Here is a 26,873-nt window from a genome sequence, read left to right as displayed (position 1 = left end):
GACTATTGCTCACTCATCTTTCGGGGCAAAGACGCGAAAGTGCTCGACGATATAGAAATTAGAACTTATAAAGCTGTTTTTAAAATCCCTAAATATATCAGTCGAGCAAACATAAGATTGGAATTTGGATTGAAAAAACAAATTGTGGCGCGTCAATCAGTATTTCTAAAGTCCTTAATATCATTAGCCCGCTCGGAGGAAGGATCATTAGCAAAGCTTTGTTGGCTCGAATTTTCAGAAGGGGAATATTAAAAATACTGGCAGCTGTACCTAACTGAATGCTTATGTAACTTTGATTGCTCTAATTTAGAAGATGAAATGAGGAGTAAAGTAGTTTTTGAAAAAGAAATTAATCAAATGGCCGCACTACTAACGATTATAGCTGACAAGGAAGAAGTAAGGAAAAGAAATCATTTCTGGTCAATTGCTAATTCCTTTGGTAAGCTGACGCCTCAACCCTATTTAGCATATCATTTAAAACCAAGGTTTAAGAATAAATTCATGCATTTAAGGTTGGGAAGATATTCGACAAAGGATGGCATACCAAAATGGGAGAATCAATGGTCATCGAGCATCTGCAGGCTTTGTAGGCAAAGGGATGAAACAATAATTCATATAGTAACCTTATGTCCAGCTTTGGCAGATGCTCGGAAGTCCATCCTAAAACCAATCTTTAATGAATTAGGAATTAGAACATGTAGACAAGCAATTATCACCTGTTTGAGTGGGGCGAATATTAAACTTACTTATCTTTTTGTTAAGTTTATCATTATTGCAGAGAAGAAACTCAAAGGAGTAGAACGGGTAAATAACTGTATTGCGATATAAACTACGTAAGAAACATAATTTAATGTTCATTGGATGCAAAGTGTTAGGCTAGCTTAAGGGACTGGGAGTATATTTTAATATAGTTGCGCACATCACACTTTATTATCGCTTGCACATGGAATACAGCTAAAATTTATATTTGTAACTGCAACTGCCAACAAAAGTCATTTTATGTAAATGCTGCTATAATAGTTCCTGGGGCAATTATAAGGCATTTTAGTAAGTTTTATGTATTTTAATTATTGAATAATATATTAATGTTGCACTTTAGTATCGTTTGTACATGAAATACAGCTAAAAATTGCCAACACAAGTCACTGTATATAAATGCTGCTATAATAGTTTTTGGGGGAATTATAAGGCACTTTAGTAAGTTTTATGGATTTTTAATTTTTGCGTAATGTATGAACGTTTTGATGGAATGGTCATCTATCAACGTATTTTTGGAGGATCACTTTAATATGCTAATAACGCTGTGTATAGTATATGCTTGTTTTATTCGGTTGTTTTTATCTTTCCTTGCTAGTAATGATTTTAATTTATCAACAAATAAAAAAATAACACTGGGTTGGATTGCGGAATATTGCATGGACTTTTGAATTCTGTGTTCAAGACTTTGAGTTCGTAAAACTTTGGTGGCACAGATGAGGTCGACCAGATTCAGGAGTATGGACCAGATTCTTTCTCTGTAGGTGCAGCATCTGAAGCAGCATTAGCTGGAGCAACGGCAGAAGGCATAAAGAAAATTGGGGGCTGGAAATCTACAACTTTTAGGCTTTAAAGCATGCCCCACCTTTTTCTCACAGGGTTTCTTGGTGTGGTGGTGTCCGCCCCTGGTCAGATGGTATGACCAAAGAAGCAGTCCCACCACTTACCTGTACTTCTGTACTCTGTTCATTACTTACATGTATATATCATCAGTGACATAGAGTTCAGTGGAGTGGCGTAGAGCGGAGTGGCCTAGAGCGGTGTATAACTTACCACTCTACCATGCGCTGTGTTATGTGATTTGTGAAGTCATAAGTATTAAAAAATGCTATAATTTGCGTTTGCTATAATTTGAGATGGTGTAACTGATGTAATATTAAGGCGTATTGTTGGACCCGGCCTCGTGGCGTGGTTCGCCTCTGTCCCTCCATACCCTGTAAGTGTAGGCCTGTGCCCCGAGTCCCCTGCGCAGCCTCCCCGTTAGTGTAGCCTGCACCCCGAGCCTGGTCGTCCTACTCCAGTTAAACCTAGATCCCCCTGGAACCTCGACCAGGCCTGCCTTTCCCGCTCCACGCCCGGCTCCGAGCGCCTAACCTTGCATGCCCCACAAGGCCCGGACGCCATCTTCCCTTCCCGACATCCCTGTCTCCCTGGGCCGAGCGTGACCCCGGCCCCAGCGAAACCCAGACTCCAAAGGCGCGCCCGTCCCGGCTGGGGGGTAAAGGGCTCCCCGAGTGAGATAAGCCAGGGAGTTTCGATGGCACCTCCGGCCTCCCCTGAGGGGCTGGTTTCTGTCACACCTTTGGCCCTCCCCTGTGAGCCAGTTTCGATCACCCCTCTGGCCTCCCCGAGTGCTGGCTCCAGACCCGCTGGGCGTCTGGGAATTCCCGGACCCATCTTTCAAAGGGATCAAAGAGCCAACCGCCGGACCTCACCAATGACCAGCCCCCGGGCAGGAGACCTCTGCCTGCGAGGGTCCGGAGATCAAAGAGCCAAAGGACTATAACTGGGCCCGCCCGACAACTAGCGGGCACTTGTATCTTGGACCTGAAGCCCTGCTGATCTGATCGCGGCTGACCCTAAGAAGACTCATCCTGAACCTCTGAGCCCTGCTGACGCTGTCGCGGCTCAAGCTGAACTTGTAACCATCAGAGCCCTGCTGTCGCGGCTCAAGCTGAACCTGCAACCATCGGAGCCCTGCTGACGCTGTCGCGGCTCAAGCAGAACTTGCAACCATCGGAGCCCTGCTGACGCTGTCGCAGCTCGACCTCTAAGACCATCGGAGCCCTGCTGACGCTGTCGCGGCTCAAGCTGAACCTGCAACCATCGGAGCCCTGCTGACGCTGTCGCGGCTCAAGCTGAACTTGCAACCATCGGAGCCCTGCTGATGCTGTCGCGGCTCGACCTCTAAGACCACCCGAGCCCTGCTGACGCTGTCGCAGCTCCTCACGAACCTCTCCAGATCGAGCCCTGCTGACCTCGTCACGGCTCGAGGAGTACTCTGGTCCGGCTGGACCATCGAGACCACCATCACGACCGAGCCGACTCGACGGAGGTGAGGCAGCCAGTACGACCATCATCCCGTACCCCCCGGCTCGAGGATTGAGAGCTGTGCATAGGGTACGCCGCGTACTGACCCAGAGACTAAAAGACTGTCCCGCTTCCCCCTTCCCGAATCCTCCAAGACTTTGTGGTCCCTTGACCACTGTGTATACAAGAGTGCTTCCTTAGTTATTTGCTATATAAAGAACTTGTTACTAGAATCCAACGGTGTGGTGTCTGTTCGTAGTGTGGTGTGAGCTCAGTGGGTAAGATCCTAGACCCGAAGTCCTCCCCGGTGGGGACCTCCCAATCAAGACTCGGCAAGTTCTGTGGGAGAGGTGGATCTTGGGGTGACCGGGTGAGCACAACCTGGCCCTCGGAGATCGCCCCTTCCAACATTGGTGGCAGCGTCGCGATAAGAACCTACGTCTAGGGATCGTACAGCACTGACACACTACCCGAACAAAGAGCAACCATGAGCCTCACGAGCGACAAGACCACTTTCCAGATGGAGCTGCTGGGAGACTATTCGCACAGTGAGCTCAAGCAATTCTGCAAAGATCTCCGTATCCCGTCAACGGGATTAAACACCAAAGAGGACTTTCAACAAGCTCTAACAGCCTGGGTGGAGACCGGAGCCCAACCTCCAGCACCGACAGAAGCCGATGGAGGGGGAGCACCACTGATCGAAACCCACGCCCCAGAGCAAGAAAGAGCAGAGTCCCCGACGCGGACTCACAGCACGAAGAGAGGTCTATCTCAAGAAGAGATGACCGACCGAGAACGCAACCGAAGCCACGAGCTAGAACTATTCAGAAAGGGGGTGGTGATGGACAGAGCATCTGAGTTAAACAGAACACTCATACCCAGTCAAAAGATCAGGGCTTGATCCATCACCGTTTTTTAGCTCACTGCACCATCCCAGTTCAGAACCTGGCTATATGCAAATTAGTCTGACCCTGGCCCAGTGCATCATGGGAACAGGGCAGACCAAACTACCAAGCCAATTCTTTACTGGAAAGGAAACAAGCTTCCGGGGACCGGTTTCTGGCATTACAGCCGTCTTCGGCCCGGCTTGCTTGAATCCTGATGGTGCAGTGACCAAGGGACTCACATCTGAGCATACCCTGCCACTTCTATAGTGGCCAAAACGATTCAGAAAGGGGGTGGTGATGGACAGAGCATCTGAGTTAAACAGAACACTCATACCCAGTCAAAAGATCAGGGCTTGATCCATCACCGTTTTTTAGCTCACTGCACCATCCCAGTTCAGAACCTGGCTATATGCAAATTAGTCTGACCCTGGCACAGTGCATCATGGGAACAGGGCAGACCAAACTACCAAGCCAATTCTTTACTGGAAAGGAAACAAGCTTCCGGGGACCGGTTTCTGGCATTACAGCCGTCTTCGGCCCGGCTTGCTTGAATCCTGATGGTGCAGTGACCAAGGGACTCACATCTGAGCATACCCTGCCACTTCTATAGTGGCCAAAACGATTCAGAAAGGGGGTGGTGATGGACAGAGCATCTGAGTTAAACAGAACACTCATACCCAGTCAAAAGATCAGGGCTTGATCCATCACCGTTTTTTAGCTCACTGCACCATCCCAGTTCAGAACCTGGCTATATGCAAATTAGTCTGACCCTGGCCCAGTGCATCATGGGAACAGGGCAGACCAAACTACCAAGCCAATTCTTTACTGGAAAGGAAACAAGCTTCCGGGGACCTAGCCCGTTTAAAGATGGAGGTAGTACTCAAGCTGGCCGAGAAAAAGCTAGCCATCGAGCAGCTACGGCTGCAAGGAGAACTGGAGGAGAAGAAACTCCAACGAGAACATGACGGAAAGAAGCTCCAGCTGGAGCACGAGCGCAGCATATTGGAAATAGAACTCAAGGCCCGGAACGAAGGCAACAAAACAGCAGCGACCCGAGAGTCTGTTCCCCCAGTGGAACTCGAGGTCCACATCCCCAAGGATGTGGTCAAAGAATATTATAAAAACAATGACATCCAGCAATGGTTCAAGGCCTACGAGGTAGCTATGACCTCCCACCGAGTTCCGCAGAAAGATTGGGGAGCCGGGCTGTGGGGTCGATTCCTGAGTGAGGGGAGAGACACCCTACTCGACCTACCGTCTGCCGAACAGACCTCCTACAGCCACATGAAAGAAGCCCTACTCACAAGGTACGGGCTCACCCCAGAAATGTACCGCCAACGCTTCCGAGAATGCAAGAAGATCCCCGACACCACGTGGGTAGAATATGTCAATTTCTACAGCCGGGCCCTGGAAGGGTGGATCAAGGGCAGCAAAGTATCCACCTTCGAGGGGCTCATCGACCTCATTGCGTATGAACATTTGTCCCTGAATTGCTTTGTGGAACTCCGACAGCACCTCCTGGACAGCAAGTTGGCTGACCCCCGGAAGCTGGCCGTCGAGGCCAATCGCTGGGTGAGCACCAGAGTCCCCCGGGGGCCCGGGGGAGAGTCTGGCCGAAATGAACAGGGATCGTCCCGCCAGAGGGGAGGGGGGAATCAGAATAGACAGAGGGGTTCCCAGGTAGGGTCCCCGCGTAGTCCCCCCAGAAACCAGCCCGGCACCTCGCCTCCCACAGCACGCGCAGGGTTTCCCCCAGCTAAGCCAGGGCCCGAGTCAGCCAAGCCTGCTACCATTGCCAGAAACCCGGGCACTATGCCAATGATCCCCGCTGCCCCTTGTTCCAGAAGTCTGCCGCTGCAGGGCTCCCAGTGCGCCACATTACCTCAGTAGCTCTAGAAGAGGAGGGGGAGGAAGAGTTCGAGGGAGCAGACCCCGCAGCTATGATGTTAGTCTCCCTGGGTGATAGGGAGATGGTCCCCGGAGCTCCCCTACCCGACAACACAGAGAAATACCGACAGCAGGTGACTGTCAATGGCCATCACATAGGGGCGCTCCGAGACACGGGGGCCAGTATCACCGCCGTCACACGGCACCTCGTCACCGAAGCCCAGATTGTTCCCCACATCTCCTGCAGGGTGATCGCAGCTGATAAATCCGTCCGCACCTGCCGGATAGCTCAAGTCCCGTTCGAATGGGGGGGCGTCTCTGGGGAGTTACGAGTGGCAGTCCGCTCCGACATGCCTGTGGACTGCCTGCTCGGCAACGATCTAGAGAGCTCCCCATGGCAGCGGGTTGAGAAAAGGACCCACTTAGAGATGGTGGGCCTACCCGAGTGGGCCTGTGTGAGTACCCGGTCGATGACCGCCCGAAGGACCACCCCCGAAGGGGCGACCTTAGAGGCGGCCCCGGCGACCCCCGAGGTCCCTGAATCCTTTGAGGCCCCTGAGCTGTTCCCCAGGGAGAGCTTCCCCCCCGACGCAGGTCCCCTCGGCCCTGGTGTCGAACCGACCCCGAGCTTGGACGACCTTCCTGAGCTGGCCCAATGGCGCCAGGAAGGGGGACCGTCCCGAGAAGAATTCTGCCTAGAGCAGACAGCCTGTCCATCCTTGGTGGGGCCGCGGCAGCAGGCCGCCGCCCAGTCTGGCTCCCACTTTGTCTATTGGGAAAACGGCCTTTTATACAGCGAGCAAAAGTCCGCCGAACTAGGGTCCGGCCGAGTGCTGGTGGTCCCCCTACGCTTCCGCGGCTTTCTCCTGAACCTGGCCCATGACGTGCCCCTGGCGGGACACTTGGGACAAGACAAAACGTACCAGTGCCTGGTCACCCACTTCTACTGGCCGGGCATGCGCTCCGATGTGGAGGCCCACTGTAAGTCCTGCCCCACTTGTCAGTCCAGCGGAAAGAGCGGAGGGAAGCGCAAGGCTCCTCTCCAACCCTTCCCCGTGGTCAGTACCCCCTTTGAAAGGGTCGGAATCGACATTGTGGGCCCCCTCGACCCCCGGACCTCCTTGGGGCACCGCTTTATCCTTGTCTTGGTGGACCATGCCACCCGATACCCCGAAGCCATTCCCCTCCGAACGGTGACCGCCCCCGTGGTGGGGCGGGCCCTTATGGCCATCTTCTCCCGGGTGGGATTCCCTCGAGAAGTCGTCAGCGACCGAGGGACCAACTTCATCTCGAAATACATGAAGTCCCTTTGGCAACAATGTGGGGTGACGTACAAGTTCACCACCCCATATCACCCCCAGGGTAACGGTCTGGAGGAACGCTTCAACCGGACCCTCAAAGGAATGATCATGGGACTCGAAGAGCCCCTGAGGCGTAAGTGGGACGTCCTCCTTCCCTGTCTCCTCTTCGCATACCGCGAAGTCCCCCAGAAGTCCCTGGGGTTCAGCCCCTTCGAGCTGCTCTACGGGCACCCCGTCCGGGGATCCCTCACCCTGGTCAAGGAAGGGTGGGAGACGGCGGCCCCAGAGCCCCCTCCCTATGTGTTACCTCGAGGCCAGCCAAAAAGAAATGAAACGGTGGTATGACCAAAATGCCACTCTGGTCGAGTTTCAGCCCGGACAGCGGGTCTGGGTGATGGCCCCCGTGGAGCCCTGTGCCCTGCAAGACAAGTGGACAGGGCCCTTCAAGGTGGTAGAACGCAAGAGTCAGGTGACTTATCTCATCGACGTGGAGTCCCCCAGAACCCCTTGCGGGTCCTTCACGTAAACCGCCTCAAACCCCACTTCGCCCGATCCGAGTTGAGCTTACTCCTCGCCACGGACGATGGGGAAGAAGAAGAAACGGAGCCTCTGCCCGATCTCCTGTCCACAAAAGAAAAAGATGGCTCCGTAGAGGGGGTGAGTCTCTCCTCCTCCCTCTCTCCCGAGCAGCGCGAGGACTGTCGCCAGTTACTGGGACAATTCTCGGACCTTTTCTCCCTCACCCCCGGCGTCACCAACTGGTGCGTCCACGATGTGGACACTGGGGACAGCCCACCGGTACGGCACAGAGCCTACCGCGTCCCTGACCGAGTCCGGGCCTGCATCAAGGCCGAGGTATCGAAGATGTTAGCTCTCGGGGTGGTCGAAGCCTCTGACAGCCCATGGGCTAGCCCCGTGGTCCTGGTTCCGAAGGCAGCCGCCCCCGGTGCTGTTCCCGAGCTGAGGTTCTGCGTTGACTACCGTGGGCTCAACGCAGTCACCAGAACCGATGCTCATCCCATCCCCCGAGCCGACGAGCTTATCGATCGCCTCGGGGCTGCTCGTTTCCTCAGCACATTCGACCTGACCAGTGGGTACTGGCAGATCGCCCTCACCAAGGGAGCAAAGGAAAGATCCGCTTTCTCCACCCCGGATGGTCACTACCATTTCCGGGTGATGCCCTTCGGAATGAAGAACGCCCCCGCCACCTTCCAGCGACTGTTGAACCAGGTCCTGGCGGAGTTGGAAGAGTTCAGCGCTGCGTATCTGGACGATATCGCAGTCTACAGTTCCCACTGGCCTGAGCACCTCCTGCACCTCTGGGCGGTGCTGACCGCCCTGAGGAAGGCGGGTCTCACCATTAAGGCAAGCAAGTGCCAGATCGGACAAGGGTCCGTAATCTACCTCGGGCACCGGGTCGGAAGCGGCCTCGTAGCCCCCCTCCAGCCCAAGATCGATGCCATCGTGGCCTGGGAGGCCCCCACGACCCAGACGGAAGTGCGGGCGTTTCTAGGGCTCATGGGGTACTACCGCCGGTTCATCAAGAGTTACGGCAGCATCGTAGCCCCCTTCACGGAGTTAACCTCCAAAAATCCAGCCGAAGAAAGTCAGCTGGACCTCCGCCTGCCAAGAGGCGTTCGAAACGTTGAAAGACGCCATGTGCACCGCCCCCATCCTACAGGCCCCGACTACTCACGAGAGTTTGTAGTCCAGACGGACGCGTCCGAGCATGGCATTGGAGCTGTCCTGTCCCAGGTGAACGAGAACGGCATAGACCAACCAGTGGCATTCATTAGCCGGAGGCTACTCCCTCGAGAACAAAGGTGGAGCACCATCGAGCGGGAGGCCTTTGCGGTGGTTTGGGCCCTGAAGAAGCTGAGGCCCTACCTGTTCGGTACTCACTTCCGGGTCCCGACCGACCACCGACCTCTCCGGTGGCTAATGCAGATGAGAGGGGAGAACCCCAAATTGCTGTGCTGGTCCATCTCCCTCCAGGGGATGGACTTCACTGTTGAACACCGGCCTGGCTCTGACCACGCCAACGCAGACGGCCTGTACAGATTCTTCCGCCTCAGCGAAGAGAACCCCCAAGAGGATGGGTAGTTCTCCCCGCCTTCAGCTGGGGCGGACGCTTTTTTCAACCCGGCCTCGTGGCGTGGTTCGCCTCTGTCCCTCCACACCCTGTAAGCGTAGGCCTGTGCCCCGAGTCCCCTGCGCAGCCTCCCCATTAGTGTAGCCTGCACCCCGAGCCTGGTCGTCCTACTCCAGTTAAACCTAGATCCCCCTGGAACCTCGACCAGGCCTGCCTTTCCCGCTCCACGCCCGGCTCCGAGCGCCTAACCTTGCATGCCCCACAAAGCCCGGACGCCATCTTCCCTTTCCGACATCCCTGTCTCTCTGGGCCGAGCGTGACCCCGGCCCCAGCGAAACCCAGACTCCAAAGGCGCGCCCGTCCCGGCTGGGGGGTAAAGGGCTCCCCGAGTGAGATAAGCCAGGGAGTTTCGATGGCACCTCCGGCCTCCCCTGAGGGGCTGGTTTCTGTCACACCTTTGGCCCTCCCCTGTGGGCCAGTTTCGATCACCCCTCTGGCCTCCCCGAGTGCTGGCTCCAGACCCGCTGTGCGTCTGGGAATTCCCGGACCCATCTTTCAAAGGGATCAAAGAGCCAACCGCCGGACCTCACCAATGACCAGCCCCCGGGCAGGAGACCTCTGCCTGCGAGGGTCCGGAGATCAAAGAGCCAAAGGACTATAACTGGGCCCGCCCGACAACTAGCGGGCAGTTGTTTCTTGGACCTGAAGCCCTGCTGATCTGATCGCGGCTGACCCTAAGAAGACTCATCCTGAACCTCTGAGCCCTGCTGACGCTGTCGCGGCTCAAGCTGAACTTGTAACCATCAGAGCCCTGCTGACGCTGTCGCGGCTCAAGCTGAACCTGCAACCATCGGAGCCCTGCTGATGCTGTCGCGGCTCAAGCGGAACTTGCAACCATCGGAGCCCTGCTGACGCTGTCGCAGCTCGACCTCTAAGACCATCGGAGCCCTGCTGACGCTGTCGCGGCTCAAGCTGAACCTGCAACCATGTCAGCTATCTTGCGGTGGGAGAAGGTGGCCAGTGAGTCGCACAGATCTTGTGAGGGCGGGATGTCATTGGTGTTGGCGCTGGGTTTGGAGAGTTCCTTCAATATGTTGAATAGCTCTTTGCTGTCATGTGCGTTGTTGTCAAGGCGGGCTTTGAAGGAGGATCTTTTGGCTGTTCTTATGAGGTGGTGATGTCTGCGGATGCGTCCTTGTGGGCCGCGTGGCTGTCCGGTGTGAGTTCGTGGAGCCATTTCTTCTCCAGTTTCCGGCATGTGCGTTTGGAGGTGTGGAGCTACTTGGTGAACCATGTGGCTTTCTTGCTGGTGTGGTTGTTGGGGGGTTTCTTGAGTGAGGCGAGGGTGTTGGCGCAGTCATCTATCCACTGTCTGAGGTTGCTGGTGGCGGCGTTTTGGTCAGTGGGGTTGATGGGGGGGTTCTGGGTGAGGGTGGAGGTCAGCTGGTCTTCGGCGACTTTGCTCCAGCAGCGGCAGGGCAGCTGTTGGGTGAGGTGGTGCGTGGTAGGTTTCTGGAAGGTGAAATGGATGCAGCGGTGGTCGGTCCAGTAGAGTTCGGTGGTGTGGTTGAAGGCGACGTGGGTGCTTGTGGCGAAGACGGGGTCAAACGTGTGACCAGCGGCGTGGGTGGGTGCGGTGACAAGTTGTCTGAGGCCGAGGTTGGTGAGGTTGTTGATGAGAGTGACGGAGTTGGCGTCATTGTTGTTCTCGAGGTGGAAGTTCAGGTCCCTGAGGAGGATGTAGTCCGTGGAGGCGAGTGCTTAGGTGCTGGCCAGGTTGGCGATGGAGTCGCAAAACTGAGCTCGGGGTCCGGGGGGTCTGTAGACGAGTGTTCCTCTGAGGGTGCTGGTGTTCGGCGGTGTTGAGGGTGTCATCTGCATGGGTGTAGCACTGGAGGGTGAACTTGTGGACGATGGCTAGACCTCCTCCAGTTCCGTTGGCGCGGTCCCTGCGGGTGATCTTGTAGCCGTCTGGGATGGCGATGTCGGGCACAGAGGAGTCGTTCAACTAGGTCTCGGTCAGGAAGGCAACTTCTGGTGCGTAGGTGTCGAGCAGGTCCCAGAGCTCGACGGCGTGTTTGCGCAAAAGCAAATTGCCTATGTTAAGCCTCTCTGCTCAGTGCAGTAGCTACCAAGGGGTTGATCTTGGGGCTATTTAGTATCCTTGAGGTTTCACCCTGACAAGAGTTGTGATTATTTCGTAAGGTGGACATTTACTCACTCCAATTAATGGTCCAATTTCCTACAGACCTCGTCAGTGCAGTGAAGCGTGAGCCCCTTGGTACAGTCAGCACATAACCCACTACCCAAGTCTGGGACTAGCCATCAAGCTTTTGTGCATTCACTGATAAAATCAAAAACATGATTGGTGAAAAGCTTGAAATAACCATCATAACTACTCTGGGCCACTCTGGGTCCATTGTTATTTTACTCATTTTGCCTCTATAGTGGGGGGACTAACCTTTTTCAAATCAGCACTGGTCTTGCTCCATTAGGAATAGTCCAACTTGAACTAACGTTACGTCCCCTCTGAATAGGAACATCGGCATCCACAAATCAAGTTTGGCCTTGTTGGACATCAATGAAGTGCAACGTGAGTCCTGTGATGTGGAGGGCATGGGACCAATGCCTGGCCATATCTGTTGTGGTGGGGCCAAGGCTGATTTACATATAGTTGGTCTCGGACTGTAATGGCAGAGGTGATCTAAATAAAGATGGAATGTACTATGGCGTTGAGTTATTACTAGTGGCAGAGAATAATTCAGCCATAATAGTCATCACTTTTGTGCTAAGTGAGTATCTGTTAGCAGAAAGCCATGCAGTCCCCAGATCACTGTACCATTTGATTCAAACTGCACCTCACTAATGAGGCACAAGACTGAAAATGCTCTGGAGTTGCTGGTATTAATTACTAGTCACAGGAGACCTGGCCTTGAATTTTGATGTGGATCTTTGTAAGTGGGACAGGGCCAAGCCTGAGGTTGGTCCCTGTGTCTAGTGGTACAGATAAGCTAAAAACTGATGGACTCGAATACAACCTGTTGTGGATACCACTTGATGAGAATAATTCAAGAATTCAATGGTCAGGGTGGTGAATCATTGTCAGTTAAGGTACATTTGTGCTGTGGAACACTTGCTTTACTCTGATGACCATCACTTAATATCTTTTATCATGTTTTTTTTGCAGTTTACAGTATTGTTTGCAAAGTTAGAATAATCCAATTTATGTTCCAGAAATCTGAATAATTTCTCTTGTTCAAAATAAAACATGAATTATTTACTTTGGTATGTGAACTGTTGCTATTTTTATACCATAAGAGACAATGTCAGCAATATTGGTAAGCTTAGTATTTTTAATTTGGATTATATTGCTGTTAGGTTGGTGATACCCCTTGTCTTATGCTCTTTGTTGTTAAATGAATATGCTTAAAAAACATAACCTGGTGAACATCAGATGAACTCTGACCTAAGATTTCCCCTTTCCTAAATCCTTCATCCCCTTACTTGTTTCGGTTAGAGCTATGCAGTTTGGAAAAACTGCATGATTATTTCAACATTTCTTACAAATCAATATTATCTAAGTTAAATTCTAACATTTGTCCCTCTTGCAGGAGAGTGACTTGTATATTTTCTACACATCCTTGGATATCCAGTAGTACCTAAATCACTGTGACATACAATCCCACTGGGCTAGTTTATCATTTATATTCATTATTTATTTATGTATTTTTTAAAAGGAGTTTTGTAGAGTGGTTGAGTGGCCTTGAGGTTAGTTCACAGTGCTACATAGTATCAGAAAAGGCCCAAAAACAAAGGGTGAAGCTAGAAACCAGTCAGTAAACTGGTGGCCCTAAATCAAGCATTCGTCCTTGCAATCCAAGTGAAAGTGGAAGTAAATTTTTAATGAGCCACGTTTTTTTTTTCAAATTCTTCTTGAAATGTTATGTGACTCGGAGCTCCTCTTTGGGCCATGGCAGTCAACAACTTTTGGCAATTCAATCTAAAGTTCCTCCCATCATGTTTCGGCCCTTGAAATGGAAAAGTTCCTCAGAAAATGTTAGAATTTCTTTATTGAATAACACTACCTTGTGTATTGGCTATTAGTTTAAAGTAACTAAATACACAAACGGGACCCCCACAGAAATAAATTCCAACACAGGCTTAGGACTGGGTGGAAATGAAAAATTACAAAGTAACAAGAGGCCCTACTATCCAGGAATTCTTTTCACACAGGAATATATCTTACTAAAACAGATCCAGATCACACTCTATACTTTATTTACCATATTTCTTATTTTTTATTGATATATTTATTTTTGTAATTCTCTTCTTGTGTGAGATACTTCCAGGCGTGTAGGACCTCTTGTTAGTGTGTTGTTTATTGGTGTAAAGTAGCCATTATCAAAGTAGAGGAAGCACTTTCGTTTAGTGACTTCCCCACATCATGAGACTGTTAACTCTGTTAAGTTGGAGTTTATCATTTGTTTTGTCATCTCCTTTATGCCCTCCCATCTCTTTGTTTTTCTATTTTATTCCTTAGTAAGGATGTCTCAATAAAATTAGAATATTTTGTGGTTAATGCTTCAGGGAGTAGTAGACGTTTGTGGTTTTATGAAATGTCTGCGGACATAAATTTAGTATGTAAAATATTTTTATCTAATTTGTCGAAGTATTCCTTTTATTAAGTGAATTAAAGTTATCCTACCACCTGGGGTGGCATGGATAGCCCTGGAACCAAGATGGCGGCATAGACCGCGAGTTCTGCTGGTTCTGGAGGTGAAGCAGTTGAATAAAAAACAGCAAATGCCGCATGATAGTGCCATGCACTGACGGCAAAACCTGGATGATGGCTGGAGAAAAAGAGAACAAATACATTTGAAATCTGCTCACATCCTGGCCCTCTGAGGGAACACTGTGCATGTCTCACTATCTAAATAGCAGATGCCCTTCTCTGCCTCCGGAGGGTATGGCCACTGACAAGCAGCAAAGAGCCAGTGATACTCCTTGATGCTTGATGACTATGAGAACTAAATTATCCTAGGATACAACGACAATAGTTTCTCCCACCCTAGACATCATTGAGCTCCCCTTGGTGTTTAGAAAGGATCCTTGGTAATTTGCTGTGAGTGTAACTAGTGGCTCATGATTGTGTGGGCATGGAGTTCTTGACCCGTCAAGATGTAAATTCACACAGGGAAATGCTTGAGTATTATCAGACTATCCCCCTGTGTTGATGTGACTCACTATACCAGGGAATCCCGGGCAGAAAAATATGGCACACAGCTACACAAACTGTTTCACAAAAGAGCATTGGACATCAATTCATGATTGCGTCAAAAAAACATAAGCTTTCCTTAACTGAAAAAGGAGCAATGTGGGAGGAATTTAAATTAGCGCTAAGAAGGCAATGTATATCCAAACATCTCAAATCACTCAAATTTGTTTTATCCAAACTTGGCAGTAAAATAAACATTTGGAAGACAAAATTACAACACAATAAGATACTAAAATTAGAGAGAAGATCAGGGGTAAGCTTATTGAGAGAAGATCAGGGGTAAGCTTATTGAATATAAAGAAGTAAGCAACCGAGAACCCAACTATCTCGGCAAATATGCTACAGCATGAATGTATGGAAAGGGCAGAGGCCAGGGAAGTCTCTCACCAATGTTAAGAACCCATGGGCTGTAAATGAGGTGACCCAAACCACTGATAAAAATGTCAATGCAAAGTACGAGGCCAAAGAGATTAAGGAGGTAATCAACGACTTCTATAAAGAGCTCTACACGTCCCACCACCCTCACAACCCCACATGCACTCATAACTACTTGGAGGAGATGGCTGTGGTCTGCCTGAGTGATCCTCAAAGGTTGTTTCTACCCTGCCTAGTACATTTGGGACATCACTGACGCAATACAGGAAAAGCCTCATGCCAAAGCGCCTGAGTCCCATGGGCCTCCAGCAAACTAGGTGAAACATACTTTGATGTATTGGTGCCATAACTGCTAGAAACCTATGTAGAAGCACTGGAAATGTGCAAGTTATAAGCCCTCTTGCATGAAGCAGCTCTGATAACACTATGACACTACTAAAGCATTCTAAACTGACCGATAGCAATGAATCAGATAGGGCTCTGTCCTTAAGTAACTGTGATGTAAAAATCCTAGCTAAAGTTATCACCATCAGAATCTGCTCCAAGCCATCAGAACCTGTGTTGCCAGAAGAAGCTGAATTTGTGCCGGGAAATCTGCTACTCACAATTAATTACAATACTGCACTAGATAGACCCTGAGACAAGTGTGGCGGTGAAGGTTCTGGGTGCTACAAAAAGCATCACTTAGATGGCACTTTCTTATAATGGTGCTGTGTGTAATGAGTATGCATTAAGCATTCTTGGCCCTCATCAAACTCCTTTATATAGTACCCATGACCAAACTCTGCTTAAATGGTGGGATATCTTACTCTACCCAGATTGCTCATAGAACCTGAAAAGGATGCCCTTTAGCCCCCATTTTTATTTGCGAAAGCACTTTAACCTCTTGCAGTTAAAGTGAGAAGGCAGTATTCACTATATGCACTAATATTTAAGAGCAGACCTCTCCTGCTCTCCAATATGCAGATGTTATTACACTTTATATTAGAAATCTGTGGAAGAGCCTCAATCCAGTGATGCACAAATTCATCAAAATTAAATATTAAGCAGGGCTTACTAACAAATCAACAATTTTTCACTCTCAGATTTGAGTTTGATTTCCCACTTAAGTGGTTAAAGTCCCCAATAAAATACTTAAGTGTACGGCTCAGTCTCAATACAGAAGAAATCATTCAACCCAACTATGGCAGGGCAATTAGCAAAGCCGAGCTGGATGGCTTAAACTGCCACTCTTAATGGCTAGCTGATTTAGACTTATTGAAATGGTGATCCTACCTAATTACTCTACTACTTTTTATTCTGTTAAAAAAAATGTCAATGCTGACAACACAACTCCTTCACTTGATCTAGTTGGGCAGGAAATCCAGAATCCATTGGCAAAAGAAGAATCTTCCTTATCATATGGGAGGCTTCTCCATCATTCATATGGAACTCTATTACATCTGCATCTTGATGCACTTTACAAACTATTGGTGCCATCAGCAAAAGTACTACATCTATCTAGCAGTGGAAAAAGACCTTGTAAGCTAAATCCTTCTAGATGCCTCTATTTGGGCCAAGCACCTCAATAGGATCCAAAATTAACAAGGTTGAATGCACTGTGCTGGCTTGGGACAAGCTCAGAGAAAAAGTCCAGTCAAAATGACTTTACACGCCAACCATACCCCTGATAATGCACCAGTGTTTGTTATGGTTTCGGAACATAACGCATATTCACAGCTACAAAAGTTTGTCATCACAACTTGGGGAGACGTTTACGAAAATAGCACATTCATCACTACAGACATGAACAGTGGTTCAACACATTTCTATATCATAAAGTTTAGCTTGCAGATGATTTATACCTGACTTTCCTCACTAACCTGACCGATTCGTACCTATTGAGTCACTCATCGTGGCTACAACTCCTCATAAACTTCTCGCCCTATTATTTTGAGATATGCAAGGGGAATTTCCCACACAAGACTGCACAGCCAGAGCAGGCTGAGATTCAACATGGAATCCACTCTATTGGATGAAATGTGGATGTATTGCTGTGCTTAGACTGGAAAATATTTGCTGAACAGTAGGTTAAGACTAATACATTTCAGATACAATCACAGAACATGTCATACTCTGTTAGACTGGACACTACTAGCAAATCAGAACTAAGACCTCATTTAATATGTGAGTGATGTGGGGTGGAGGCAGTTGGTTTTCATCACCTGTATGCAATGTGCAAACAATCAAGAATTGTGAGTAGACATGATGGAAACAATACAAAAGTGTTGTACCTGTCATCCATCCGATGGTCTTCCTCAAACATTGGGAATTCCCTTATATTCTTTTAATTCAAAATCCCTTATCAGAAAGGAGTAGCTTTGTCACGTTTGTTATGGTTGTAACAGTAATGATAACTCCTCTTTACTGGTAAAGTTGGCTTTAACACTACTATTTTAGAAAAGACACTTTTATAAAGTGAACATTTCTCTACCCTTTATTATCTATGTGTGCCTGCAGCCTGCCTCAAATCCACATCTGGCCAGGGTAACCACAACACTTTCTGCATACTATCTAGACAGCCATCTCATAGGAAGGGCTGGGCGTGACAGGGGATACATCTGCATTCCTCTACTTACTAAAAGCCTTCCTGAGCTGAGAGGGGGGGAGGTGGTTCCTACTTAGATCTGAATAGGCTGTGTCCTTCTCTGATTACCTCCTACTGGTAGTCTGGAGCCATGGCTGGACTGAAAAGGATCCTGGTACACTTCTAAAGGCCATTTTGAAGTCACCCATACATCAAAGGAATTTTAGGGTAGAAGTATGAGGGCTCTGGCCCTATAAAATCTGTACACTACTGGACCTGAACGAAACCCTGCTGGAGTAAAAGCTGCTGCACCAGTAGTATTGCCACGTTGCTGTGCCTGACTGTTCCAGGAACTGCTGCCCTGGTTTGCTGAGCTGCTCTGCTGCCTGTTGCTCCTTGCCCAGTCACGAAAATGACTGAAAGACATCCCCAGTGTGACTCAAAGGGCTTGTTGAGCTTTGTTATCTGTGAAGTCTCAGGCCTATCAAAGACCTTACTTCTGCATCTCTCACAGCAGCCTGGCCATGTTGAAGTTCGAACGGAATGGCAAGCACTCCTATGTCAAGGCTTCATTTTAGTGGCATCCCTTGGGAGCATGTGCCCCACTGCCATGGCGTATTGGGGACAAAAGTAGTGTTCTTTACTTTGAAAGAAGCACCACATCACTGGTGAGGTCCACGCTCCACTCTGCCTGTCCGCCTTCAAGGAAAGTCGAGAGCCTTGCTTCTTCCCACCAGCTCTCCACACGAGAGTCCATCGTCAAGACCCAGAGTCAGCGAGGAACACTAACAATTGTATTCGTGAGGTACCTGGAGTGGTGGGGGCCCAGAGAGGGATCATGCTGCAGTTCGCTATTTTTTGAAAACCGATCCAGCGTGGTCCCTACTTTCCCACGATGTGCTCCACACGGCTGGTGGCTGGTTTGTAATTCAAAACCAGATCTGAGCTGTCCCTACTTCGCCATACTGCGCCCATGCAGCGGTTTCCCCGTTCCTATCGGATTACCTGGATTTGGCCTGAGTGGGCCCAGCATCTCTGTCCTACACTCCTCGCAGCCAGAGACACGTACTTTACCGTCATTGGTAACTCAACCCCAAAGGGTCCCTAATGCACTTAAAAGAAGTGCATTGGCTCTTGGAATCCCAGATTCTATGTATTTCCAGCAATCACTCATATGTTTTAAAGGACCGCTCTTTTACTGATAATCAGTTGCCTGCAATTTGAAAAGCACTGCCGTCCACATTTAATCCTTTCAAAGTGGCATTGTTGGTTTATTAAATTGATTCTTGTTGTGTTTCATCTACTACTGCTTTGGCCTGATTTATTTAGAAATTTCATATCTTTTGACATAGTTATTGGATGTTTTTGTCGTTTTGGTCTGCATAAAGAATTACTATTTTTCTAAGCCTGTGTGGAGTCTTTTTGTGGTATATTCACTGTGTTGCTGTGTGTGTGTTGCACGAACAATTTACATTTGCCGCTTGAGTTAAGCCTGCTAGCTCTGCGCCAAGCAACCTAAGGGTGAGCACAGGTTATCTTTGGTGTGTAGCTACTGGCCCTGACTAGAGTGGTGGATTCTGCCTGGGTTAGGTGAATACCCTAACCAACCAGAAGCCCAATTTCTTGCAAAACGGTAATAAACTTTCTAATGAAAAAGATACTACAAATTGTGCTCTTGCAATGGGTGCAAAGCATTCTATACACCAGCCGCTGTCGGTAGTTGGAGTACCTGCGGGACGGTGACGTGGGGAGGGGAGGGGCAGGGTGGGGGGTAGTAATCTATGGATTACGGAGCTTTACAGGTAAGTAAACATATAAATAAATAAAACGAATTTCGTTGCGCGCACTGCATCGCATTTGCGGATGCAGTGCACACAACGACATTCGTTTTATTTATTCATATGTTTACTTACCTATAAAACTCCATAATCCATAGATTACTACCCCCACTCTGCCCCTCCCACTCCCCAAGTCACCACATGGCAGGTACTCCCACTACCGACCGTGGCTGCTATACACAAATAGTAAATATCCTGTACTCGCACTACCAGCGAAAATACTAGGCGCCCTACAATGGGGCCACGGACGAGCACCAAATTCTTGACAGCGGCTAAATGACATAAATCTTGACAGCTTTGAGTCCCAACTTTTACCGAATGCCAAGTCACTTATATTCACCCTCAACACCATCCTTACTATCAAAGAACACATTGCTTTACAACGAAAAAAGAGCCTGGCACCAACTCGCTCTTCTAAATAAATTGATGTTCCAGAGAGCAACTTCGGCAGTGCTGTTCAAGCCCTCACACTCTCACGTCTGGATGCTGGTAATGCTCTGCACCATGATCTGCCATCCTATTTACTGGTACCCCTTTAGGACATCCTTCCTACATGCCGCCGGATGTCCGTTCTAGGACCTGAAAAAATATTGCATCAACCCATTCCTAATCGAACTCAATTTTCTCCTATTGCTGGCCTGCACCATCTTCAAAACAGTGCATTATTTACTAAGTCATCACGAACAGCACCTCTGCCTATCTAGAAGACAAACTCACCATCCCTAGGGGTTCTCAGCATACCTGCTGCCAGGACCCATAAGAAGTGTAAACATTTTAAAACAAGGTAGCAGACCTTTCCCAGTTATGCACCCGGGATCTGGAACAGCCTCCTAATATCTAGCAGGGCCACCACAAGGCTGCTCCACAAAGAGCACCTCTTTAAAGTGCACTGTATCAGAATGCATTACTGGTTCACAAGCAAGCTACCTCTCCCATCACTACTTGAATCTATGCTTGTCTTTTACCCTGCAGAACTCTCCGCTGACTTGTGCATAGTTATGCACTATCGAAATAACACATGCATCCATAGTGATATTATTCAATTCAAAAAAGATGGGTGGAGAGGCTCCATTTGTATTGGGTTAGAGCAAGTGTATTTAATCTTTTGAGCATTACTTGGTTTCTTCAGTCACCTCTCATTAAATATATTGCTGTCAGCACTCAATGCAAGTCTACTGAGTAAAAACATTGATTTTTTTCAAAGTGACATTTACACCCACCATTGACTTACACAATTAAATGTGTACCCTCTTAGCCTTTTGAAAAATCTCCATGTACAGCATGTCTTGCATTTACAAATTAGCACCAAAGGACTTTAAATTGAAGACGCCATATTAAATCGCATCACTAAATACATGTAGAATATGCTAAAGGAAACAAAACTGCTTCACTTTGAAAAATAACGTGTTACTGTGAAGAGGAGGAATTCGATAACATTGTTCCTTTTAATGAATCAGCCAGCACGACCAAACTCACGGCTTCTGTTCGGCTAATATTAAAAGTAACAGAGTAAAATATTGGCACTTGGCCTCTGTGATCGTCACTAGTATTTACACTTTCCCAATCAAACCCTGCAAAACTGGCGAACGTTCAACAGCGTCTGGGCTGCCCAATTCGCACAGGAATTTTGCTAGGAGATTCGAAGAGCTATCCCCAGCAGGACAATAATGATTTTAATACAAGTTTTACTTACCTTTTCTGCAGTCTATGTTCACGTCTGCCAAAGTCGGCTAGGGGCTACTTTGCTTCCTATGTTTGCAGTAAACAGATGGATCATCTGCTCCTTTTCATTAAAACCCTCAGGCTCGTATTTGCGTTATACTCCAAAAGCTAAAATCTACCAGTACCTTTAAAAATTGGATAATTTCTCTTTTGTAGCTTTAATGAAAATAAAAAAGTCTTTAACGTTTGAAAATATGTAAATTAATAAAAATGAATATTACTGTCCAATTTATAATCAGTGGTGCTGCTGAATCCTTAGGAAAGTCATGGTGACATTACAGTTTAAATTAATTTTTCCGTCCTGTTCTTTCTTGGCGTGCAAAACCGCAACGCAGTAGTCTACTTCTCATAACAATCCTGATATATTTCTCCCACGTTCCCTCAACTATTTCATATTCTCAAGCTTACGGTTGTTTCACTTATTAATATTTGCTCTCCTTACACAAAACAAACATTTGCAAAGACAGTCTCACATTTGGGGCCTATTGGCTTTGGCCGTTGCTTTTGGCAGTGCTCTACGGTGGTGTGACGCTATGCACTATTGTCAAAAATAAAAAAGTGCGATGACTGTTGTGTCATTCCACTGACGTGTGCAGGAGTCAGACTGCATGCATGTGCCAGCTGAGTGACTCGAGTGCCATTGGCGTAAAATTTGTATTTACCAGTCCAAGATTGAATTGGTAAATAAAAAATGTTTAATGTGGTAACGGAGGAGCGGGTCAGTGCAATGGGCAAGGGGAAAGCAGCACACAGAGGGTGAAAGTGAGTAGCAAAACAGGTAGAGAATACCACGGCAGCACATGGGAGGGAAAGAGCAACATGGAGTGCAGTACGGGGGCGCATGGAGGAGAGTGAGCAGCATATGGAAGAGAAGAAAAATGACTATAGAGAGAAACACGGATTTGCTAGAGCAACACAGAGCATCAGGGGTGAGAGAAGCACACAAGGAAGTCAGCTAGAAAACGCATGCCCACATGGAGTGATTAACAAAAAGAAACAAGAGAGCGCAGGAAAGAGGGACGAAAAAGTGGACAAGAGAGATTAACATGGAAAGGGAGGGAGGAGAGACGCACATTAGGGAGACAGCTGAAAAAACATGTAAATTCATGGAGTGCTTTAGGAAAAAGAAAAATGAAGGTCCCTGAAAGTGAGCAGTGTAAAAACGCAAGTAAAGATGTTCTGATCTAGGAGAGGGACAAATACACAATCGACAAGGAAAACCATCAAATAAGAAGAAAGAAAAGGAGGGGAACAATGACACCAACCAATGGTAAGCAACGGATACTGTTTGAGCCATTGTAAGATCTTGGCAAGCTGACAATAGGTCGTTTACAACCAGAAGGCTGTTGCTGGCTGATAGAGTCGACTTAAAAATCACCAGTCAGTGTAATCTACATATAGAAATGACCCTCTTGGGTGCAGGGATTTTCTGTGGGCAGGGCCAGGTCTACATACCAGGGTGAGGCACAGAGCAGGCAGGAAGGGGAGCATCTTGTCACAAATGCGGATGATCCAGTACTCTCCAAGCAGGGCAAGGTGGACAAAGGAAGCCAGAGGAGAGATGAGCCTTTCTAAAATATTGCGAAAAATGAAAAAGAGAAGAGGACTCTTAGCATATGCACGGATTTTCCCCACAAAAGGGAGAACAGGTAACAAGAGGAGCAGCTCCTTCAGCGACTGCCGCAAAAGATGGGTAGGAGTGTGTGAAAAATCAGGCTACCAGTAGCCTTCTCTCGGGTTTCTCAGGAGTCAGGGAAGCGAGACAGAATATACTGCCCATTCCCAGCTCCAGGAGCAGACAGGGACTTGCTATTTCAGGATTTATGGATAAATGAGTTGGGTGACCCATGGACAGCGCTTGATAATGGGACAGGAAAGATGTGAGGTGGAGATGTTGGCTTATAGATTTGACATTGGGCAGTGATTTTTCAATTTAACAATCAGACCTCATTCCCCTCTGACCCTCTTAATCCAGTACTTGGTCAACAAGGACCTGCAATTCAGGAATGTATGGGCGGATGTGGTTGCTTGTCATCCTTGTAAGTGATAAGAAATTATGCCTGATAGCTGAGTTATGGGCCTTTCAAAATGGAAGAGAGGTTCGAAAGTAAATTGTTCCTAGGAAATGCCATGTAGATGAGGAGGGATGTTTTAGGTGTAGCAATGGTGGGTAAATCTAAAAAGGTTTCAGTTGTGGTAAAGGTCAAAGGTTTAGAAGACCTCACATCACTCTTAGCTGCAATAATGAAAAATCAGTCTGTGCTGGCAGAGAATACAGCAACTTAGAAGACGGTAGCTAGGCGGTTGTACAGGTTCAACAGGTTCTACAGAGATGGGGCTGAGGACGGAAAAGGTAGATGGGTAAGTACAAACTCCAGAAGGATGGCAGGGAAGTAAATGTAGAGGGGAGGAGACAGTGGAGGTAAGTGATGATTCAGATCAGGGCCGGCCTAAGGCATGTGCAAGCTGTGCACCTGCACAGGGCCGCCAATCCCCAGGGGCCGCCACGCCAATATATATCCTTATATACATATTTGGGTGGCGGCCCCTGGCAGGGATTTGGCGGCCTCGGGCCCCCTACCTACACTTCCTGCTCAGGGCCTCCGTGAGCCTAGAGCCGGCCCTGTTCAGATCCAGATGTAACCTTGGGGTAAGCAACAAGTATTGAAGAGAGCACATGGTTAAAGTGCATTCGAAGAGGAAGACAAAGGTAAGGGGAAATGGAGGAGCCGAGGACAAAAGGGAAATTTGAATACAGATGAGTGATCAACTGCAATGCAAGACTATGTGAGCATAAAGCTGATGGTGCAGGGTCTGGAAAAAAATAGGATTTAGGGAAGGAGGTCAGGTTAATGTTTAAAAGATAGCGAGGTAAAACAAGAGCATGGAAGGATAACCTAAAGAATCAAAGTGCTTCTCAAGGAGAGGAGCAATTTAAGAAGTAGCGAGAAGACGTGGACTGCCTTTGCCAACCCACATAAAAGTGAGTAAGCAGTACAAGGCCTTGTCAGGTTATGCTAAGCAGAATGATGCAGGATTTCTGATGCAAAGGGTTTGCTATTCAGTTTTCTGGTTGAGAGTTCTGTAGCTTTGCACACAAGCAACATCCAGGTAGAGAGATGCTAGTAGTATTTAAACAAATCACTCAAAATGAGAGACCTTTGGGAAGAATTGCTGAGCAGTTTGATCCACCTTCTTGCCCAATTTCAGGGTGTCTCCTTTGGGATTGATGCCTAAGAAGTAGCTTGGTAACTTTTGCATGATACTTAATTTATCATAGCTGGAAAGAGATTCCATTAACAATTCCACATCTGTTCAAGTATTGAAGAAATAGTTTTGCAGCTGTGGTTCTTGGAAATTAAACTGGATTTGGTCAATCAAAAAGAACAAGGATGCACGTTTCAGAGCTCTGGTACTATTTTATCTAACCGACAAAACAACTACATTGTTGCAGCTGCAGACATTAGTGGGCTAACTTAAGTTTGCAATAGGAATCTTTCCCTATGTGAGGCCATTTTCTCAAAGATTGGCTAGGATTGTGTTAGGACCGAAGTATAAGAATGTTTACTCAAGGTTGTCAAAAGGAGTAGAAGAGTATTTGAAAGTGTAGGAGCTGTTGCTGTCGGATTCACTATGCAGGGGGCAAAGGGTCTCCAGCCATTGAGTGCTTCATGGATATTGCCTGAAGGGTAGATTTTGGTGCCAGTTTAAGTGTAAAGTACCAGTAGGGCCTGTTTGGGGCTGGAGGACGCCAAACCTTCACTGATAGAATATCGATGGTAAAAACATTGATGGTAAAAATATCGGAAAAAAATATAGATGGTACAAATGTCGACTCCCTATACTTAAACAGGTAAGTACAATAATATTGAATCAAAAATATTGAAATCAAAAATATAGATGTCAAAAATATTGATTGAAAAATACAAATAAAATAATATTTATTAAAAATATAAAATATTAATATTATCTTTAACAAAATAAATTAAATTTAATATACATTTTCATCTAAATATAAATATTAAACTTAATTAAAAAATATAAACGCAGAAACATAATTTAAACATATACATATATTAACGTTAAAATAATTTAACTATCTTTATTTAATTTTTAAACTTTTAAATTATATAAAAATAAAATGTATACATATATCAATAATTTAAAATTAAAGAAAAAATATATAATTAATTAAATTATTAAACTGTTAAAACAAAATTAAAAAGTACATTTCGCAACACAATAAATACAACAGTAGGGAAAATGTTGGCTAGCGAAAAAATTAAATTTACTATTCTGCAATAAGAGCACCAGTAGGGAAAGTAGAGGATAGTGGAGGGGGGAAATGACTATTCCCACTCCTAAGAGTGCAATAGTAGGGAAAGTGTTAGATAGCGGAGGGGTAACATTTACTGTTCCCACTCCATTGACTGCAAAAGTAGGGTAATTGTTGGATAGTAGAAGAATTAAATTTACTGTTCCAACTCTAGTGATTGCAACAGTAGGGAAAATGTTGGATAGATGAGGGGTAAACATTACTATTTCCACTCCAGTGAGTGCAACAGTAGGGAAAGTATTGGGTAGCGGAAAAACTAAAATTACTAATAACATTTAAACAATTAAACAAAATTAAATAATCCTAAAAATAAATAACCAATATTTAGAAAATATACAATTAAATATATTAAACATATAAAAAGAACAAAAAATATAAATTATATTACACATTACAAAACCTACAAGTATGATATAAACAATATTTATTTAAAAGGAACAAATATTCACAACCAAACAAATTATTTAAAACATAAATGTATTTATTTTATTTCCTACTCTATAGCACCACATCAATAAAAAAAGACATCAACATTTTTTTGTTGAAATTTATTTCCATAAGTAACATTTATTATATTATTAATAAAAAAAGATAATAAACATTCATTTAGTACACATCCCTTAACACTATAATATCCACAACACACACCTACATTTAATTAAAGAATTACTATTATTAATTACTAATTAATTAATTTAAATTCATTAACAAATAATTAATAATTCATCAATAACAAATAAATTACTTCCCACCATTTACACCCATAAACACCACAACACTTTCCTAAAATTAATTACACAATTACATAATTAATTACTAATTAACTAATTTAAATTAATTAACAACTAATTATTAATTCATCAATAAAAGAAAATTACATCCCACCCTTCACAACATTTACATCTATAAACACCATGAAACACAACTAAAATTAATTACACATTTACCTTAATTAATTAATGTAATAAATTAATGTACGCATTTAACACTATAACATCACAATTGAAAACATAATAATAAATAAAAATTATTCAATATATTGTATATAATAAAATTACTTCCCACCCTATACCCCTCTAAATCCACAACCCGCTATGGAACAAAAATGCAAATTTCAAATACAAAAATAATTAATAACTACTGTAAAAAATAAATAACATTTATATAATTAAATTACTTCCTACCCTATTCCCCTATAAACCCACAACCCACTACAGAACTAAAAACGCAATATTCAATAAAACAAAATGTATTAACTTCTATAAATAATCAATAAAATGTATATAATTAAATTACTGCCCACCCTACTCCCCTATAAACCCACGACCCGCTACGGATCTAACAATGCAATATTCAATAAAAAAAAGTATTGACTGCTAAAATTTTAATAAAAATACAAACAATTCTCATACAAAAAAAAAACATCACACACAAATAAAATATATGCTTAAATACATAACATTAATAAAAAAAAAGATATTTATAACAACTATATTTTTACAGACGATAATAAACACTTCAATACTTT

The sequence above is a fragment of the Lissotriton helveticus genome, chromosome 1_1 (assembly GCF_964261635.1).
Source record: "Lissotriton helveticus chromosome 1_1, aLisHel1.1, whole genome shotgun sequence".
Classification (NCBI taxonomy): domain Eukaryota; kingdom Metazoa; phylum Chordata; class Amphibia; order Caudata; family Salamandridae; genus Lissotriton; species Lissotriton helveticus.
The sequence above is the reverse complement of the archived record's forward strand: the minus strand, read 5'-3'. Positions refer to the sequence as shown.